The 16,540-nt window shown below is 40.2% G+C and overlaps 1 long non-coding RNA gene across 2 annotated transcripts; it reads left to right on the top strand.

Annotated features, from left to right (window-relative positions):
- Positions 1-7,084: 7,084 nt before the first annotated feature.
- LOC115304713 lies at positions 7,085-12,221 on the top strand. Of its 2 annotated transcripts, none has more exons than XR_003914569.1 (3): positions 7,085-7,110; positions 11,637-11,760; positions 11,907-12,221. It is a non-coding gene; the product is annotated as an uncharacterized LOC115304713 (long non-coding RNA). The 2 variants fall into 2 exon arrangements; XR_003914570.1 differs by lacking the exon at positions 7,085-7,110 and adding an exon at positions 8,642-8,742.
- The last annotated feature ends 4,319 nt before the right edge of the window (positions 12,222-16,540 follow it).

Raw genomic sequence — 16,540 nt, 5'->3', positions numbered from 1 at the left:
ATACAATTTTTAGGATACCTTGTTCTAGCTTTTAAAAGAATGCTGGTGCAATTTTGATGGGGATTGCCCTGAATGTGTAGGTTGCTTTGGGTAGTAACGACATTTTAACAAACTTTATTCTTCCAATCCATGAGCACGGAAAGTTTTTCCATTTCTTTGTGTCTTCGGTTTTTTTCATAAGTTTTTTATAGTTTTCATCATAAAGATCTTTTACATCTTTGGTTAGGTTTATTCCTAGGTATTTTATGGGGCTTTTTTTGTGCAAATTGTGAATAGGATCAGTTTCTTGATTTCTATTTATGTTGCTTCATTATTGGTGTATAAAGATGCAAGTGAGTTATGTATGTTGATTTTGTACCCTGAGACTTTGCTGAATTCATGGATTAGTTCTAGTAGGCTTCTGGTGGAGTCGGTCAGGTTTTTCATGTAGTGTATCATGTCTTCTGTGAAAAATGAAAGTTTGACTTCATCTTTGCCAATTTGGATGCCTTTTATTTCCTTTTGTTGTCTGACTGCTGATGCTAGGACTTCCAGCGCTATGTGAAACAACAGTGATGAGAGTGGATATCCTGTTGTGCTCTTGATCTCAGGAGAAGAGCTCTCAGCATTTCCCCAGTGAGGATAATATTAGCTGTGGGCTTTTCATAAATAGCTTTTATGATGTTTAAGTAAGTTCCTTCTATCCCAACTTTCTCAAGGGTTTTTATTAAGAAAGGATGCTGTATTTTGTCAAATGCTTTTTCTGTGTTTATCAAAAGGATCATATGATTTTTTTTAATTTTTTTAATGTTTTATTTATTTTTGATACAGAGAGAGACAGAGCATGAGAGGGGGAGGCACAGAGAGAGAAGGAGATGCAGAACTGGAAACAGGCTCCAGGTTCTGAGCTAGCTGTTAGCACAGAGCCTGATGCGGGGCTCGAACCCACAAACGTGAGATCTGACCTGAGCTGAAGTCGGAGGCCTAACCGACTGAGCCACCCAGGCGCCCCGATCATATGGTTTTTATCTCTTCTTTTATTAACATGATGTATCACATTGATGGATTTGTGAATATCGAACCATCCGTGTAACCCAGGAATGAATCCCACTTGATCATGGTGGAGAGTTCTTATAAGCTGTTGAATTCGATTTGTTAGAACCTTGTTGAGTATTTTTGCCTCTGTATTCATCAAGGAGATTGGCCTGTGTTCTCTCTTTTTGCTGGATCACTGTCTGATTTAGGAATCAAAGTGATGCTGGCTTCATAAAATGAGTCTGGAAGTTTTCCTACTATTTCTATTTTTTGGAATAGCTTGAGAAGAATGGGTATTTACTTTGCTTTAAACGTCTGGTAGAATTCCCCAGGGAAGCCATCTGTCCCAGGTCTCTTATTGGTTGGGAGATTTTTGATAACTAGATTTCTTCAATGGTTTTGGGTCTGTTCAGTTTATCTATCTCTTCCTGTTTGAATTTTGTAAGTGCATGTGTGTTTAGAAATTTGTCCATTTCTTCTAGGTGTCCAGTTTGTTGCATATAATTTTTCATAGTATTCCATGAAAATTGCTTGTATTTCTGAGGGATTGGTTGTATTAAATACATTTAAATTCATAGGTTTCTTTTCCTTTTTGGGTGCTCTCTGCTTGCTTTTGAGAAGCCTGGGTAGTGGTTTATCAATTTTATTTTTTCAAAAAGCTACTCTTGGTTTCATTGATCTGTTCAACTGTTTTTTTTTTAAGTCTATATTATTTCTGCCCTGGTCTTTATTATTTCACTTTCTCTGCTGGATTGGGGGCGGGGAAGTTGTTCTTGCTGCTCTGCTTCTTGTTCCTTTTGTGGGGTGTTAGATTTTGTATTTGTGCTCTTTCTAGTTTCTTGAAGTAGCCCTGTATTGCAATATACTTACCTCTCAGGACTGCCTTTGCTGCTTTCCAAAGAGTTTGGATTGTATTTTCATTTTCATTTGTTTCCATATCTTGTTTAATTTCTTCTCTGATTGCCTGATTTGCCCAATCTCCTTTAGTAGGGTGTTCTTTATCCTTCATGTTTTTGGAGGTTTTGCAGACTTTTTCCTGTGGTTGATTCCAAGTTTCATAGCATTGTGATCTGAAAGTGTGCATAGTTTGATCTCAGTTCTTTTATATTTATGGAGGGTTGCTTTATGACCCAGTATGTGGTCTATCTTGGAGAATGTACCCTGTGCACTCGAGAAGAAAGTGAATTCCATAGCTTCAGCATATAGGGTTCTAAATATTATCTGTCAGATCCATCTGGTCAAATGTGTTGTTCAGGTCTATTGTTTCTTTAGTGACTTGTGTCTAGTTGATCTATCCATTACTGTAGGTGGAGTATTAAAGTCCCTTGCAACCAGCAAGGGACTTTAATACTCAATAAGATTTATTTATGTTTGTGGTGAATTGTTTGATGTATTTGAGTGCACCCGAATTTGGTGCATAGACATAATTTTTACCTCTTCCTGATGGATAGACCCTGTAATTATTATATAATGCCCTTCGTTACTCTCTTCTTACTGCCTTAACTTTAAAGTCCAGTTTGTCTGATATGAGTATGGCAACTCCAGCTTTCTTTTGACTTCCAGTCGCATGGTCGATACTTCTCCATCCCCTCACAATTTGAAGGTGTCTTCAGGTCTAAAATGAGTCTATAGTAGACAGCAAATACACAGATCTTTTTGGTTTTTTTATACGTTCTGATAGCCTATGTCTTTTGATTGGAGCATTTAGTCCATTTACATTCAGTGTTGTTATTGAAAAATATGGGTTTGGGGTGATTGTGTTCTATGTAGGATTCATACTTCTAGTGGTGGCTCTGGTACCTTGTGTTCCTTGCAACATTTCCCACATAGAGTCCCTCTTAGGATTTCTTGTAGGGCTGGTTTAGTGGTGATGAATTCCTTCAATTTTTGTTTGGGAAAATCTTTCTCTCTCCTTCTATTCTGAATGTTAGGCTTGCTGGATAAAGGATTCTTGGCTGCATATTTTTCCTGTTCATCACATTGAAGATTTCCTGCCATTTCTTTCCAGCTTGTGAAGTTTCAGTAGATAGGTCTGCAACTATTCTGATAGGTCTCCCTTTGTATGTTAGGGCCTTTGTATCCCTAGCTGCTTTCAGAATTCTCTATCCTTATGTTTTGCCACTTTCAGTATAATAGGTCATGCAGAAGATCGATTCAAGTTGCATTTGAGGGGAGTTCTCTGTGCCTGTTGGATTTCAATGGCTGTTTCCTTCCCCAGATTGGGGAAGTTCTTGGTTATAATTTGTTCAAGTACCCCTTCAGCCCCTTTCTGTCTCTTCTTCTTCTTTTGGAATTCCTATGATATGGATATTGTTCCATTTGATGGCATCACTGTGTCCTCAAATTCTACTTTTGTTCTCCTGGATCAATTTCTCTCTCACTTTCTCAGCTTTCTCTTTTACTATAATTTTGTGTTCTACTTCACCTCTTCTCCTGTCTGCCTCTTCAATACTTGCAGTGGCCCCATCCATTTGTCTCGTTTATAGCATTTTTTAATTCATCACAACTATTTTTAAGGTCTAGAATCTTTGTAGCAATAGCATCTCTGGTGTCTTCTATGCCTTTTTCAGCCCTGTGACTAATTTTATGACTATTATTCTAAATTCTTGCTCAGTTATGTGCTTATATCTGTTTTGACCAATTCTTTAGCTGTGAATTCTTCCTGGAATTTCTTTAGAAGAGAGTTCTCTCATTATTTAATTTTGGCTAGCTTTCTTTCTCTTGTAAGTTTTATAAGCTTTTTATGTCCTCTGCACCTGTGAGTACTGCTACATTAATGGAGGCTCAAAGGCTGTCCAGAGCCTGTTTGTTCATGAAGTGTTCTTTTAATGGTGTCTCTTCTTGAGACTTTGTTTATTTTCTTTCCCTACTCGTAGTGATATTTGGGAATCTCCACCATGTGTATTTTGGCTTGTTTCTTGAGGTAGCCCTGAAAAGGAAAACAGAGAGACAAACCAACAGGGAACAAAAGCAAGCAATCACACAAATCAAACAAGGAAACCAAAAGGGAAAAAAATACAAAAACAACAAAAGACAAAGAACAGTCTAAAAGCATACAACCAGAAATCCCAGCTACAAACACAGAGCGAGGTGGAAGCAGTGCTCATGGAAGAGCACATACAAAGAGAAATGACAGGGTTGGGGAGAAAGAGAAGTCGAACATTGACCAGGCAAAGAGACTAAGATGCTTAATTCAGATAGAGAAAAAGGAGGTGAGGAGAAAAAAACAAAACGAAGATAATGTTATACAGAGAAACTATATCGTCTCATGATTTCAGAGAGAAAGGAAGGTAACAATGGAGGTGTAGAACATGCATCAAGAGAATGGATTATATATGCCTGTTTAAGCAAACATCCAACCAGAATACCTGGTCCAGAGGAGGGGAGAGATAAGAAGACATAAGGGAGAATATATCTGAACAGTAAGAACTGGCCTAGAGTTAATCACAGCAATGCCTCAGTGCTGATCCCGGGAGAGGGGCTGTTTCTGCAGCATCTAGCCTCTGGCAACAAAGCAGCCACCCAGTGCATATGGACATAGTTTAGTGTAGGTGGGTGCCTCTTCCACTGTGGGTTGTGCTGGCCACTCCCTGAGGCCCCGCTTTGGTGGTTGTGAGGAGAAAAATGGTGAACCCCCAGTCCCTCCTCGGACCAGCATTGGAAAACACTCTTTAAGGCCGATCTCCCTGTGCCGCCAGCACCACCAAGGTGGGCGGTGTTCTATATCCCATGCCCAGCTTCCTTCCCAGATCTTACTCCATGCGCATTAATGACCCCGAATGAAATGTAATCCCACAAGCCAGGTGCTTCCTAGCAGGGGATCGAGTAGGGGAGCGGTTCCTCCTGATGCTGAATGCGTCCCTTGTGTAGCGTCTATAACTGAGGGAATTTCTGGGCTGAGAACACAGCCCAAAGAAAGCTCTGCAGTTGGAGATAGGATCTCTGTACAAAGCCCTATGAGGCTGTCTTCTTAGTGGACTCTGTGTCTTTTCCTCCCAGACTCCTGTGGTTCAGAGTCCTTTGGCTTTCACCCTCCTTTGTTTGAAAGATGCACAGGGGAAGTACAGAAGTCCCTATTTCTCCTCCATCTTAAGGAAAAACCTGTGAAAATCATTATTAAAGATTATTAAAGGCATTTTTGTCTTGTATGTGTAATGTGTAATGAAAATGTACATAATATTTTAAACTGTGTTTCTTAGCATCAATTAACTTTTAAGCAGATTTTGTACGTGGAAACAAGCACTGCTGAGTTTTACACACTCAGACCTGCTCCAGTATCAGCTGCTTGAACACACCCCAACGACCAAGTTGTCATTGATATTCCAGTGGTGTTAATGGATGGCTTTGTTGTATGTTCCCATGTTTCTTACTACATCTGGACCTAAAGATTTAGACATTATTTTGATGTACTCTTGCTGTGGCTATTGCCAATGTTTGTATGCATTACAATTTTTATAGGGCCATAAAACCTATCTGTAATTGTAATTTTAAGCCCTGATTCATAACTCTTTCCACACAGAGAAATAAGATTTGCCGAAGGCTTTTCACTTTATTTATTTATTTATTTATTTATTTATTTATTTATTTATTTTATTTTATTTATTTTGTGGTTTTTGGAAACAAAGCTAGAGAAAAGAAATATTAGAGAAAACAACTCCTCCCTCCTCCCAGAGCCATTTGCAAGTAAACTGCTAGTATTATGCCTGATTCCTGTCACATTTAAATCCTACAAGTCAGTGCATTCCACAGAACTACCCTACAACTTTCACAATCAGAAAATTAACACTAGTACAATTGACCCTTGAAAATTGGGGTTAAGGGCGCTGTCCCAAGCCCCACAGTCAAAAACCTATAAATAACTTTTGACTCCCCAAAGACTTAACTGCTAATATCAACTGTTGGCCAGAAACCTTACTAGAACCATAAAACAGTCAATCAACACATCTTTTGTATAGTATATGTATCACACTATATTCTTAAAATAATTTAAGCTAAAGAAAATATATTAAGAAAATTATGAAAAAAATACAATTACAGCACTGAAAAAACTCAGTAATCTAGGAAGGACAGTGTTGTTTCTCTGAGTTCTGTGAGCCATTTTGGCAAATTAATCAAATCCAAGGAAAGAGTTATTGGAACTTTCTATGTATAGCCTGTGGGTCAGAAGCCTAGGTAACAACCTGGTCTTGCAGTTGACATGGGAAGGGGTGGGGATAGAGGCAGTCTTTGGGGACCAAGTCCTTAACTTAGGGTATTTGATGCTATATCCAGGTAGTTCATGTCAGAATTGAGTTTAACCGTAGGACACCCAGCTGGTGTTGGAGAATTGCTTGCTGGTGTGAGGGAAAAACCATATACTAGAATCGGTACAAAATCGTCATGACTTTATGGTGTCCTTGTACAATACAATTGAACTATACTTCAACCATTTATATTAAAATTTTAAATGCTTTCAGTGTTTTGCTGTTAAAATTGGCACAGTGGGAGCTGGGCATAGTGGGTGAAGGGGACAGGAGAGACAAACTTCCAGCTGTAGGATGAATAAGTCAGAGGAATACAAGACCCACCAAAGGACATATAGTCAGTGATACCGTAATCGTGTTGCACGGTGACAGATGGTAACTACGCTTGTGGTGAGCATAGCATAATGTATAAACTTGTCAGATCACTGTGTTATATGCCTGAAATGAATGTAACTGTGTGTCAGCTACACTCAAATAAAAATATTTAATGAAAATAACAAAGACAGTGCTATGGTGATTGTGTTAAGAGCTCAAGGCTTGGCCCACATGCTTAATTACCTCCTTAGAATCCATTCACAATTTACTTATGTATTATTTATCCATTATTCCAGATTCCAATTCTAGAAATGGAATTGGTGAGTCAAAGGGGACACTCCTATTTCCATTTGGTTTTGTGCTGTGCACTGTCTCTACTGAGAATGTTCAGAAGTATCTAAAACTGTCTCCATGAGCCTGCTAATTTAGGGCTCATTTATTATGTCAATATTGTGCCATCACAAGCAGGATGTTTAAAACCATAAAATAGTTATACTTTTGTCTCCAGGCACAAGGGATATGGTGGGAAAATTCTCAGGTACCAAAATATATTCTACAGAAATCATATGGTGATGAGTTAGGAATAAAAATAACGTGGCAACACAAGGGGATAGTCTGAAGCATATTTTTCAGGTTTTCTTTAAAAAGAGTGTTTTGTGTTAAAATATAACATTACTATAGTTTTGTTGCCTTTTGAAATATAGTCTGAAAAATGAAAAGTTATGGAAACCAAAGAATTCTGTGACCCACCTTTCATATGAAAAACATATGAAAAAGTTACAAAACTGTTGAGATTAACTACTTTACCTCTAAATACTTTTTTATGCATCACCTTAGACTAAGCACATTATCCTAAATACAGAGAATAATTTATCTTACCAGATAAAACGTACGTACTGTTTCCTTAGTATCTTGTACTCTAGGTGTTTTTCAAATTTTCATCAAATGTCCCTTGAATTTCTTAAGTATGTTTTTTATGGACGATCATCAAGTCAAGGGTTCATGCATTCCATTTGGTTGTTCAGTCTCTGAATCTGTTTTGATGTGAATTTTATTTGTTTAGTGATAAATACGTTTATATTCCATTCTCTCAAGATTCTGAGTTGTCTATGACTGAAATATAAACAGTATTTAAATGATAGAGGGAGATTAGTTTTGGAGAAGATCCTGATGTAAATCATTATTAGAGACATATTTTGCTTTGTTTCAGAATACCATTCATGTGTCTTCAACCTCCAAACTATATAAATTATTTATCAACTAGTTGTTTTATAGGCTCACATCAGGGTTTGTTTGTATTTTTAATTTGAATCCTTCTCACTTATTGCTTCTTTTAGGAATTCATTTAGTTGGACCACCAGGGACAGGAAAGACACTTCTTGCTGGAGGGGCTGAAAAGTTGATGTTCCTTTTTATTATGCTTCTGGATCAGAATTTGATGAGATGTTTGTGGGTGTGGGAGCCAGCCGCATAAGAAATCTATTTAGTATATTTTAGGATTATCTTTCATACATTACCAAATTTTCTGACTTTTTGACCCTTTCTTTGCTGCGTGATTATGATGCACAGCTGACCTAGCCATTGTGGGGTTCTGGTTTTAGGTAATTTAATGTGTGAGCTAAAACAGAACTGTACTTTTCCCCAAAATAGGAGAGCTAGGAAGAGTGTTTGATGAGGTTGTGGGGTGTTGTAAAGCTGGGTTTTCTGTTGTTGTCCTATTCATTCTATTCATTAATTTGATAGTGTGTAATTAAGGAATAATTAGCCTCAGTCTGATTCTATATGGTTTGTACAGATGAATACTCAGTTGTTTTTATTGTGTATTATTCTGTATGATGCAGTTTTTGGAGGCTAACTGTCCTTAAGTCAGTTTTGAAAGAAAGAAGGAGACCTCCTTTTGTGTTGTTTCTCCCAAACGAATGTCTTTTGTTGGCTTTTGACAATCTTATGGGTTTTTCATATTTATCATATTTATATGATTTGGTTCAAAAAGTATTGATTTCATTAAACTTATTTGAATCTCTTCTGTTTTCCTAGGGGAAGCAAAAGCAAATGCTCCCTGTGTTCTATTTATTGATGAATTAGATTCTGTTGGTGGAAAGCAAATTGAGTCCCCATTGCATCCATATTCAAGGCAGACTATAAATCAACTCCTTGCAGAAGTGGATGGGTAATTGAATCTTTCTCTGTCTTTGGAATAGGGTGATATACTTGATAACATTCGAGAAATTGGAGAACATGTAAACAACAGAGTTTTCCCTAGTGCAAGACATCAAGACAAGCTGCATTCTCTGTATGGTGTTGTTTTCATTACTAATGGGGTAATTGATATATCAACTTAATTGACGACCTCTACACCTTCTTTATTAATTGTAGCCTGACAAGAAAGTACTAATAATAGTAGTCTCTTTGGAGATGTAAAGGGATTGTATACTGATTTCTGCACAATTTCTGACTAGCTTTTAATGTTGTAGATTAAAAGTTTGTATCAATTTTTATAACTTTTATAATATAGAAATTTTAATAATTATAAAAATTCATAATTCAATTATACTTATAATTTATAATATAATTATAATTATATATAAAATTTTTATAATTATATAAAATTATGTATAATATTTTTATAATTATATAAAATATATTATAATTATAATTTTGTAATATTGAAATTTTATAATATAGAAAGCAAGAAGTGGGGTCGCTTTGAAAGAAGTAAAAACTTTTTTAACTGTATCAGGCAGTTTGAAACCAAATAGGAAATCTAGGAGCACATCATTTGAATTGGTAAACTTGAGAATAATTTTTCACAAATTAGTCAGGTACCAAGCTTTTTCTGTCAGGTCATCCCTTCCTAAGTAGAACATGTATGCTGTAGATCTGTATTCATAGATGACTGTGATTTGTTGTTTGCAGTGTTATTGAAGGATTCTGGCCTGATAACATTGGTTGTTTTTGGTTGTTTTTTTTTTTCAAAAAATAATACAAGATGTTTTATCACCATGGGTATTAGAAAGATCCCTCCCTCTTCTTTACTGTTACCAAAATTAATGATAAACTGTCTTGTGTCAAGCATTTCTACATGTATACTGTTTTAATTTTCAATGAAAGGTACCTTTTTCTTTTTTGATACTTTTAAGCCCAATGACCTAGTTCTTATCATAGGAGCTACAAACTTCCCAGAGGCATTAGATAAGTAAGGATTAAAAGACTTCTTTTGATAAGTAGTGATCAGATAGAACAGGAATGAACTTTAAAAGAGAAGGAAGCTCATCACAAAACATCTCATATGATTGTATTTGTTGGATGTCCCGAATCAACAAATCCGTAGCCACAGAGAGTAAAATAGTGCTTGGTACCAGAGGGTGGGAAGAATGGGGAGTGACTGTTGGTGGCTGTGGGGTTTCTTTTGGGGGAGGGGAATAAGTATATTTATTATTTACTAATTTATCATTTAATAACTCAAATTAGATTGTTGATAGCTGTACAACTCTGAATATATTAAATATATAAATAAATATATAATATAATAATATATCATATAAAATAATTATAAATATATAATAAATTATATATTAAATAACAATAATTTATTATTTAATAACTCAAATTAGATTATTGATAGCTGTACAACTCTGAATATATTAAAAACCACTGGATTATCTACTTTGAGTTCTGTGATATGCTAATTATATCTCAGTAGAGCTGTTAAAAGAATCTTTTAACAAATTTTATATCACAAAATTTTGGGGGTGGTGAGCATTTGTAAAATAAAACTTACAGTTTTACATTTTTGTTGTTTTTACCATAAAAGTTATTTTTATTTCCCTTTTAAATGTGTTATCTATTTTTGAGAGAGAGAGAAAGAGAGAGAGGAGGGGCAGAGACAGAGGGAGAGAGAGAACCCCAAGTAGGCTCAGCACTGTCAGCTCAGATCTGAGCAGGGGGCTTGAACTCAACTGTGAGGTCATTCCTTGAGCTGAAATCAATACTAGTACGTTCAATGGACTGAGCCACCCAGGCACCCCTAAGTTACTCGTGTTTTTTCTAAGTTTCTTTCTTTTTGAGAAAGAGAGGTGGGGGAGAATTGGAGGGGCAGAGAAAGAAAGGGAGACACACAATCCGAAACAGGCTCCTCCGGCTCTGAACTGTCAGTGCAGAGCCTGACACGGGACTCAAACTCATGAACCGGGAGATCATGACTGGATTCCTGGGTTGACTGACTTGCATGTTTTTGTTAGAGGCTTGTGTGCTAAAACTTCGTTTTGCCTTCTGGTTATTCAGATGGTTCTTTGAGGCATGTCTTTAATAGCTTCTTAATGTTTTACTTGTTTCTTTTAAAGCCTTTTGTTGTTGTTTATTTTTGAGATAGAGTACAAGTGGGGAAGGGGCAGAGAGAGAGGGAGACACAGAATCTGAAGCAGGATCCAGGCTCTGAGCCGTCAGCACAAAGCATGAAGCGGGGCCTGAACCCACGAACCGGGAGATCATGACTTGATCTGAAGTTGGATGCTCCACCAACTTAGCCCTCCAGGCGCCCCTAATGTTTTGTTTGTTTGTTTAAAAACATTTGTATGTTTATTTTAGAGAGAGAGACACACACACAGAGTATGAATAGGGGAGGGGCGAGAGAAGTGGGTTCCAGGCTCTGAGCTGTCAGCACAGGCCCAATGCAGAGCTTGAATCCACAACTATGAGATCATGACCTGAGCTGAATTCGGAGTCTTAACTGACTGAACCAGCCACATGTCCCTTGAGCCATGTTTTAAAAGTTTTGTGACTATTTATGTTCAGAACTCCCACTTAAGGTGAAATAGGTGATGGGGATTAAGGAGTACTCTTGTGGTGAGCCCTGGGTAATATGGAATTGTTGAATCACTCTATTGGACACCTGAAACTAATATAACCCTGTATATTAACTGTAGCACAATTAAAATGAAAACTTCCAAATCTCCAGTCTAACTTTGGTTGCCATTACCTTTCCATCTTGTCTTTAGAATGTTGGTCACATTTAATTGGACCTTCAGCACAGTCAGATTACTAATTTATATTTTCTTTTTATAGTCTCCTGTTAGTGCCTTAATACGTCCTGATTCTTTTGACATGCAAGTTACAGTTCCAAGACTGGATGTGAAATGTTGAACAGAAATTTTGAAATGGTATCTCAATAAAATAAAGTTGGATGGGGGTAAGTCTAATTCCATTAACACAAACTTTAGTATTATCTCTATAAAAACTGGTAATATTTCATTCCACACTGCTTGTGGTTCTTACTAGCTAGATGTCTCAAAAGACCAGTTTGTTTCATATGTCCTTCTTTCTCTCCATTTATAGGTCCTTTTTAAAATTTATTTATTACTTACTGTATATGCAAGAGATTCCACCATTTGAATCCAGATTCTAAAGGAAGTTTTCTTGCAAGTGTTCAATAATACTTGGAGATAAATGTATGTATAAATGCTTTTAAGATGAATGAAAGTAGGAAATACTAGAAAGCATATATAATCACTTTGGTGCTAAAAGAGGCAAACTAAAACAAAACACATGAAAATATTATGGACTCAAATAATAAACATGACTATTAAACTGTAGTATTTTCAAAGATAGGTAAAATAATTTGTTAAACCAAATATGTTTCCTATAAAAGGGAGTGCTTTTATAAATGTATATATAATACTAAATACTTACGTATAAAATATGTGAAGATGAAATTCAGAAAATAAAACGTTGTCTGTGAGTATACTTTATCAGTTTGTGGTTAGGCTAGTAACAATGTCGGTCATAATTTGAAGGTTTGTAAATCATGTCTGGCAACTCTACATTTGTTTTCCACAAAGTTACTTAAATTTAAGAACTTTTGTGATTTGTCCCATTGGCAATATTAATAGTATATTTAATAGCAGTTTTGGCTTTTTTCCCCTCTAGAATTTAGTAAAGTGAGTTTATTTTGTAGTTGCAGTGAGATCAATATTATTTTAAGTTTATTTATTGTTGAGAGAGAGAGAGAGAGAGAGAGAGAGAGAGAGAGAGAGCGTGTGAGTGGGGAAGAGACAGAGAGAGAGGGAGACACAGACTCCAAAGCAGGCTCCAGGCTCTGAGCTGCAGCACAGAGCCCGACGCGGGGCTCAAACTCACAAACTGTAAGATCATGACCTGAGCTGAAGTTGGTGCTTAACTGACTGAGCCACCCAGGCGTCCCTGAGTATTTTAAGTTCTAGTTGAAGAACATGCTTTTTTCTTCTGGAGTGTGAATTTGTGAAGAGCTGTTTTGGAATTTTAATCTTGTCTTCTATTCTCATAGATGTTGGTCCAGAAATTATAGCTCAAGGTACTGTTGGCTTTTCAGGAGCAGAGTTGGAGAATCTTGTGAAGAACCAGGCTGCATTAAAGGCAGCTGTTAATGTGAAGGAAATGGTGACCATGAAGAAGCTAGAGTTTTCCAAAGATAAAATTCTAATGCGTAGGTTCTCTCTCTCTCTCTCCCTCCCTTCCTCCCTCCCTCTCTCTCTCTCTTTCTGTCTTACACTGTTCATTATGTTAGAGAATAAAGTCTTTTTGGGGAAAAAGTTTATAAAAAAAGAAAGTACAGGAGCAAGAAAATATATACTCAGAAATAGGCATACAATTGGGCCTCTTAGAGAACAAATACAGTTTATATGATTATACTGTTTGGGGGGGGGCCAGGGTATCATGTGTTTCTTCTTATCAGATATTGCTGACAAAAGAATAATTTACTGGGGTACCCGGGTGCCTCAGTTGGTTCGTCATCCTCACTCTGAGGGACACATTGGAGGGTAAGGCTGGGGTAGGCATGGTTTTTATTTGAGTAAAGGACCCATGTCAGTGGAGCATGGAGTCCTTCAGAGTCACATTTCCAGTGATCCTTGCCAGCCCTGAACGTGTGGCTGATGGCACTCCCTCCCAAGAAGGAGGAAATCAGAACTCAGGAGGAGAAGGCCCTGCACCAGCCTTCCTGTGCCCTTCATCCTTGGAGGCTCTTGCCTGAGTGCCTGGTCTGGAACCCTTCCAGCCATTTGCCAGAGCCACCCAGAAAACCCTGTCCCAGCAGGAAGAACTGAGGGGGCCCCACCCCAGGGCCCAGCTACATCATTCAGACTCTGTGACAAGTGGCAGGAAGCTTGCCTTCAGTGGTTCAGCCAGAAGGGAATCCATATCATGCTCTGTATCAGTCACCTGCTGCTATGATAATGCTGCCTAACAAACTGTCCCCAAAGTCAGGGGGTTTTCCCAACTGTCATTTATTCCAAGTCACAGGTTTGCAGGTCAGTCGATCTAAGATGAGCAGATTCATTCCAGGTCCCCTTTTAGGTGTCTTTCTTCCTCTGTAGATGAGTGGCTACCTGGGCTTCCTTATTATTATGTCAATGGAAGAAGCACAAGAAAGGTGAATGGAAACTCCAGGTCCCAGGCTCTGAACTGACATCATATCCACCACATCCTACCAGCCTAAGCAAGTCGCAGGACCATGGCCAACTTCCACGGGGAGGAAATATACTTAGCCTCTAGTGGGAGGTTCTACAGTTATAAGCAAAAGAGTGTGCATGCAAAGAGGGAGAAGCCTGGAATAATAATGAACCTGCTTCCTGCTTGCAGCCCCTCTGGGTGGTGGCAGGAGGGTTGTCAGGATGGCCACTTGGTGGAACAGGGAAGTGCAGTGGCCCAGAAAGGTACAATGATTTCTCTCTAGCCCCAGAAGGTCAGCCTACACTCCTGTCCCCATGATCTCTAAGCTTCATGCATTCCCCACCAGCCTAGACCTTGCCACCCATCCGGGATGTCCCAATCCCTGGGCTTTCTTCTAGCCAGTTCATCAGACCTTGAGATGAAACATTTCCAGACCACACAGAGGAGCAGGAAGATGCAGACACAGAGAGTTAATTTTTGTACAAACTTAGGAATTCTGGAGGAAAAAAAAAACACTATATGCAATACTATATTTTTAGTGCTAAATGGTGCTTAAAGCAATTTTTGGCACCCATTGGAGAGTAAAAGTTGCTTGGTTAGTTTGGGAGCAGAAAACAGAATGCGCCCTAGGTCCCCTGGTTTTGTCAAAGCATTCACTTCTGGCAAGGTGGCCCTGCCTCTGACAGCACGGGTATTCATGGTCCTTGTGTGTGCTTTAAAAGGAAGGTGGCCTCTGGGGAGAAGAGAGCCCCGGCCTGTCCCCTGCAAATGGCTCTCTCTCTAGAGCATCGAGATGGGCAAAGGGAAGAAGATGCCACCATCACAGATAAAACCAACTGAGCAGATACTGAGACCTTTCTAGTTGGATCTGAGAGAGCATGTTGATGCACTGACCTCCCATCAACTGTGAAGGATTGCCATATGCGGCCATGATCCTCATGCTGCCTTCACCAGCCATGGAGCAGGAAGGGCCAGGAGAGCCAACCCCAGCTGTAGATATGAAGGGAGCCGTCTGCTGAAGATCCTTCCAGGAAAGAAGTCTTTAGCCCTTAGAGGACACAGGGAGAGATGCTCTCTCTGCTTCTCTTCTTCTGGGTGCTGCCATGTCTGGATGTGTTGTGATGCCTGGATGTTGGCAGCCATCTTGCATCACTGAGGGAGGCCTACCTGCCTGGGGGCCATTATTGAGGGCTGCATGCCAGGCAGGTGCTGTGCTGGACACAGGACATTAGTTGAATGCTTTCTAGATCTTCTAGTGTGCCAGGTCCCGGGGATACAGTAGAACAGGCCTCAGAGAGGTCCCAGCCGGGAAGTGATAATGGGGTCGGACAACGGCAACACAGCACAGGAAATGACGACAGAGGTCCAGGGGGCCAGGGGAGCGCCCTCTCTCCTACTTACCTGCTGCCTCTCCATCTCACCATTCTGTAAACAAATGCTCTCCCCCCATCTGGGCTCCTCATGGGCCCCATGCCAAGCTTTCCGCACCAACAGTGACAGTGGCATATGTGGATGCAGCACCCACTATCAGCCCATTTTGTCCTCCTAGGATCCTCGTGAGAAGAGCGTCTTCCCCGTTTTCTGGTCAGGGAAATCAGGCCCAGGGTGGTGACAGCACTTTTAGCCTTTTAGCTTCCACATTAACTTCTCAGTGTGGGCGGGCCATGACTAGGGCTCACGTGCCCTGAAGTTGTCACTTGTTCCCCAAGCACTTCTGCGCCCAGTCACCCCCATCACCTAGGGCCCTCACTCGGCTTCTCCGTCCCCCGCCGTCATCCTATCTGACAGTCAGATCAGCCATTCCCTCTGGGGGACGAAGTCACCCCTACTCACCAACCCACTGCCCAAAGAGAAGGCCTCTCACCTGGCATCTTGGTTTGTCTCTACAATAACTCTGCTGGGCCCACTGTGCAGAGAAAACTGAAGGCCAGACTGGGGAAGAGAGCAGAACGGAGCACCCAGGTGGGAGAGGGTGGAAGGGTGGAGGCAGGACTGCCCCCTTCCCCCAACCCGGAGCCCTGGCTGGTAGCAAAGTCCCAGAGGCCCTGGGCCTGGGGCGGGGCGGGGGGGGGGGGGGCCTAGTCACCTGCTTCTACCAGAGGTGAAGTTGCAGGGCCTGCTGGGGAAACTGCGGTTTGCTGGTGTGAACCAAGGGGCCGTGTCCACCCCAAGGGCGAGCCAGACTGTAGCAGAGTTTAAGCAGGAGGGTGTGAGCAGTCAAATCTGTGAGCAGATCTGTGAGGCAGAGACAGGGAAGCTGGATCCTCATGCCAGGGGAAGCTCCCTGGACCAAGAGGGTCATGGGGAGGGCAGATTCATGGGAACTTGGGGACGGGCTGCACGAGGGTATGGGAGGGGGGTCTGAGGAGGGGACCCAGTCACGCAGGAGTAAGTGTGTCCATGGTGGTGGGGCGGGGAGGGGGGGGTTCTGGCCGTGGCCAGATGGGGAGGCACAGAGCTGGGCTGCCAGTCTTGGGCAGGGGCACTGCCACTCATCAGCTGGGACTGGCTATGGCAGGAGACTCACTGGAAGCCACTGGGAG

Source organism: Suricata suricatta, chromosome 10 (assembly GCF_006229205.1).
Source record: "Suricata suricatta isolate VVHF042 chromosome 10, meerkat_22Aug2017_6uvM2_HiC, whole genome shotgun sequence".
NCBI lineage: Eukaryota > Metazoa > Chordata > Mammalia > Carnivora > Herpestidae > Suricata > Suricata suricatta.
This window is presented reverse-complemented; position numbering and strand designations above follow the sequence as displayed.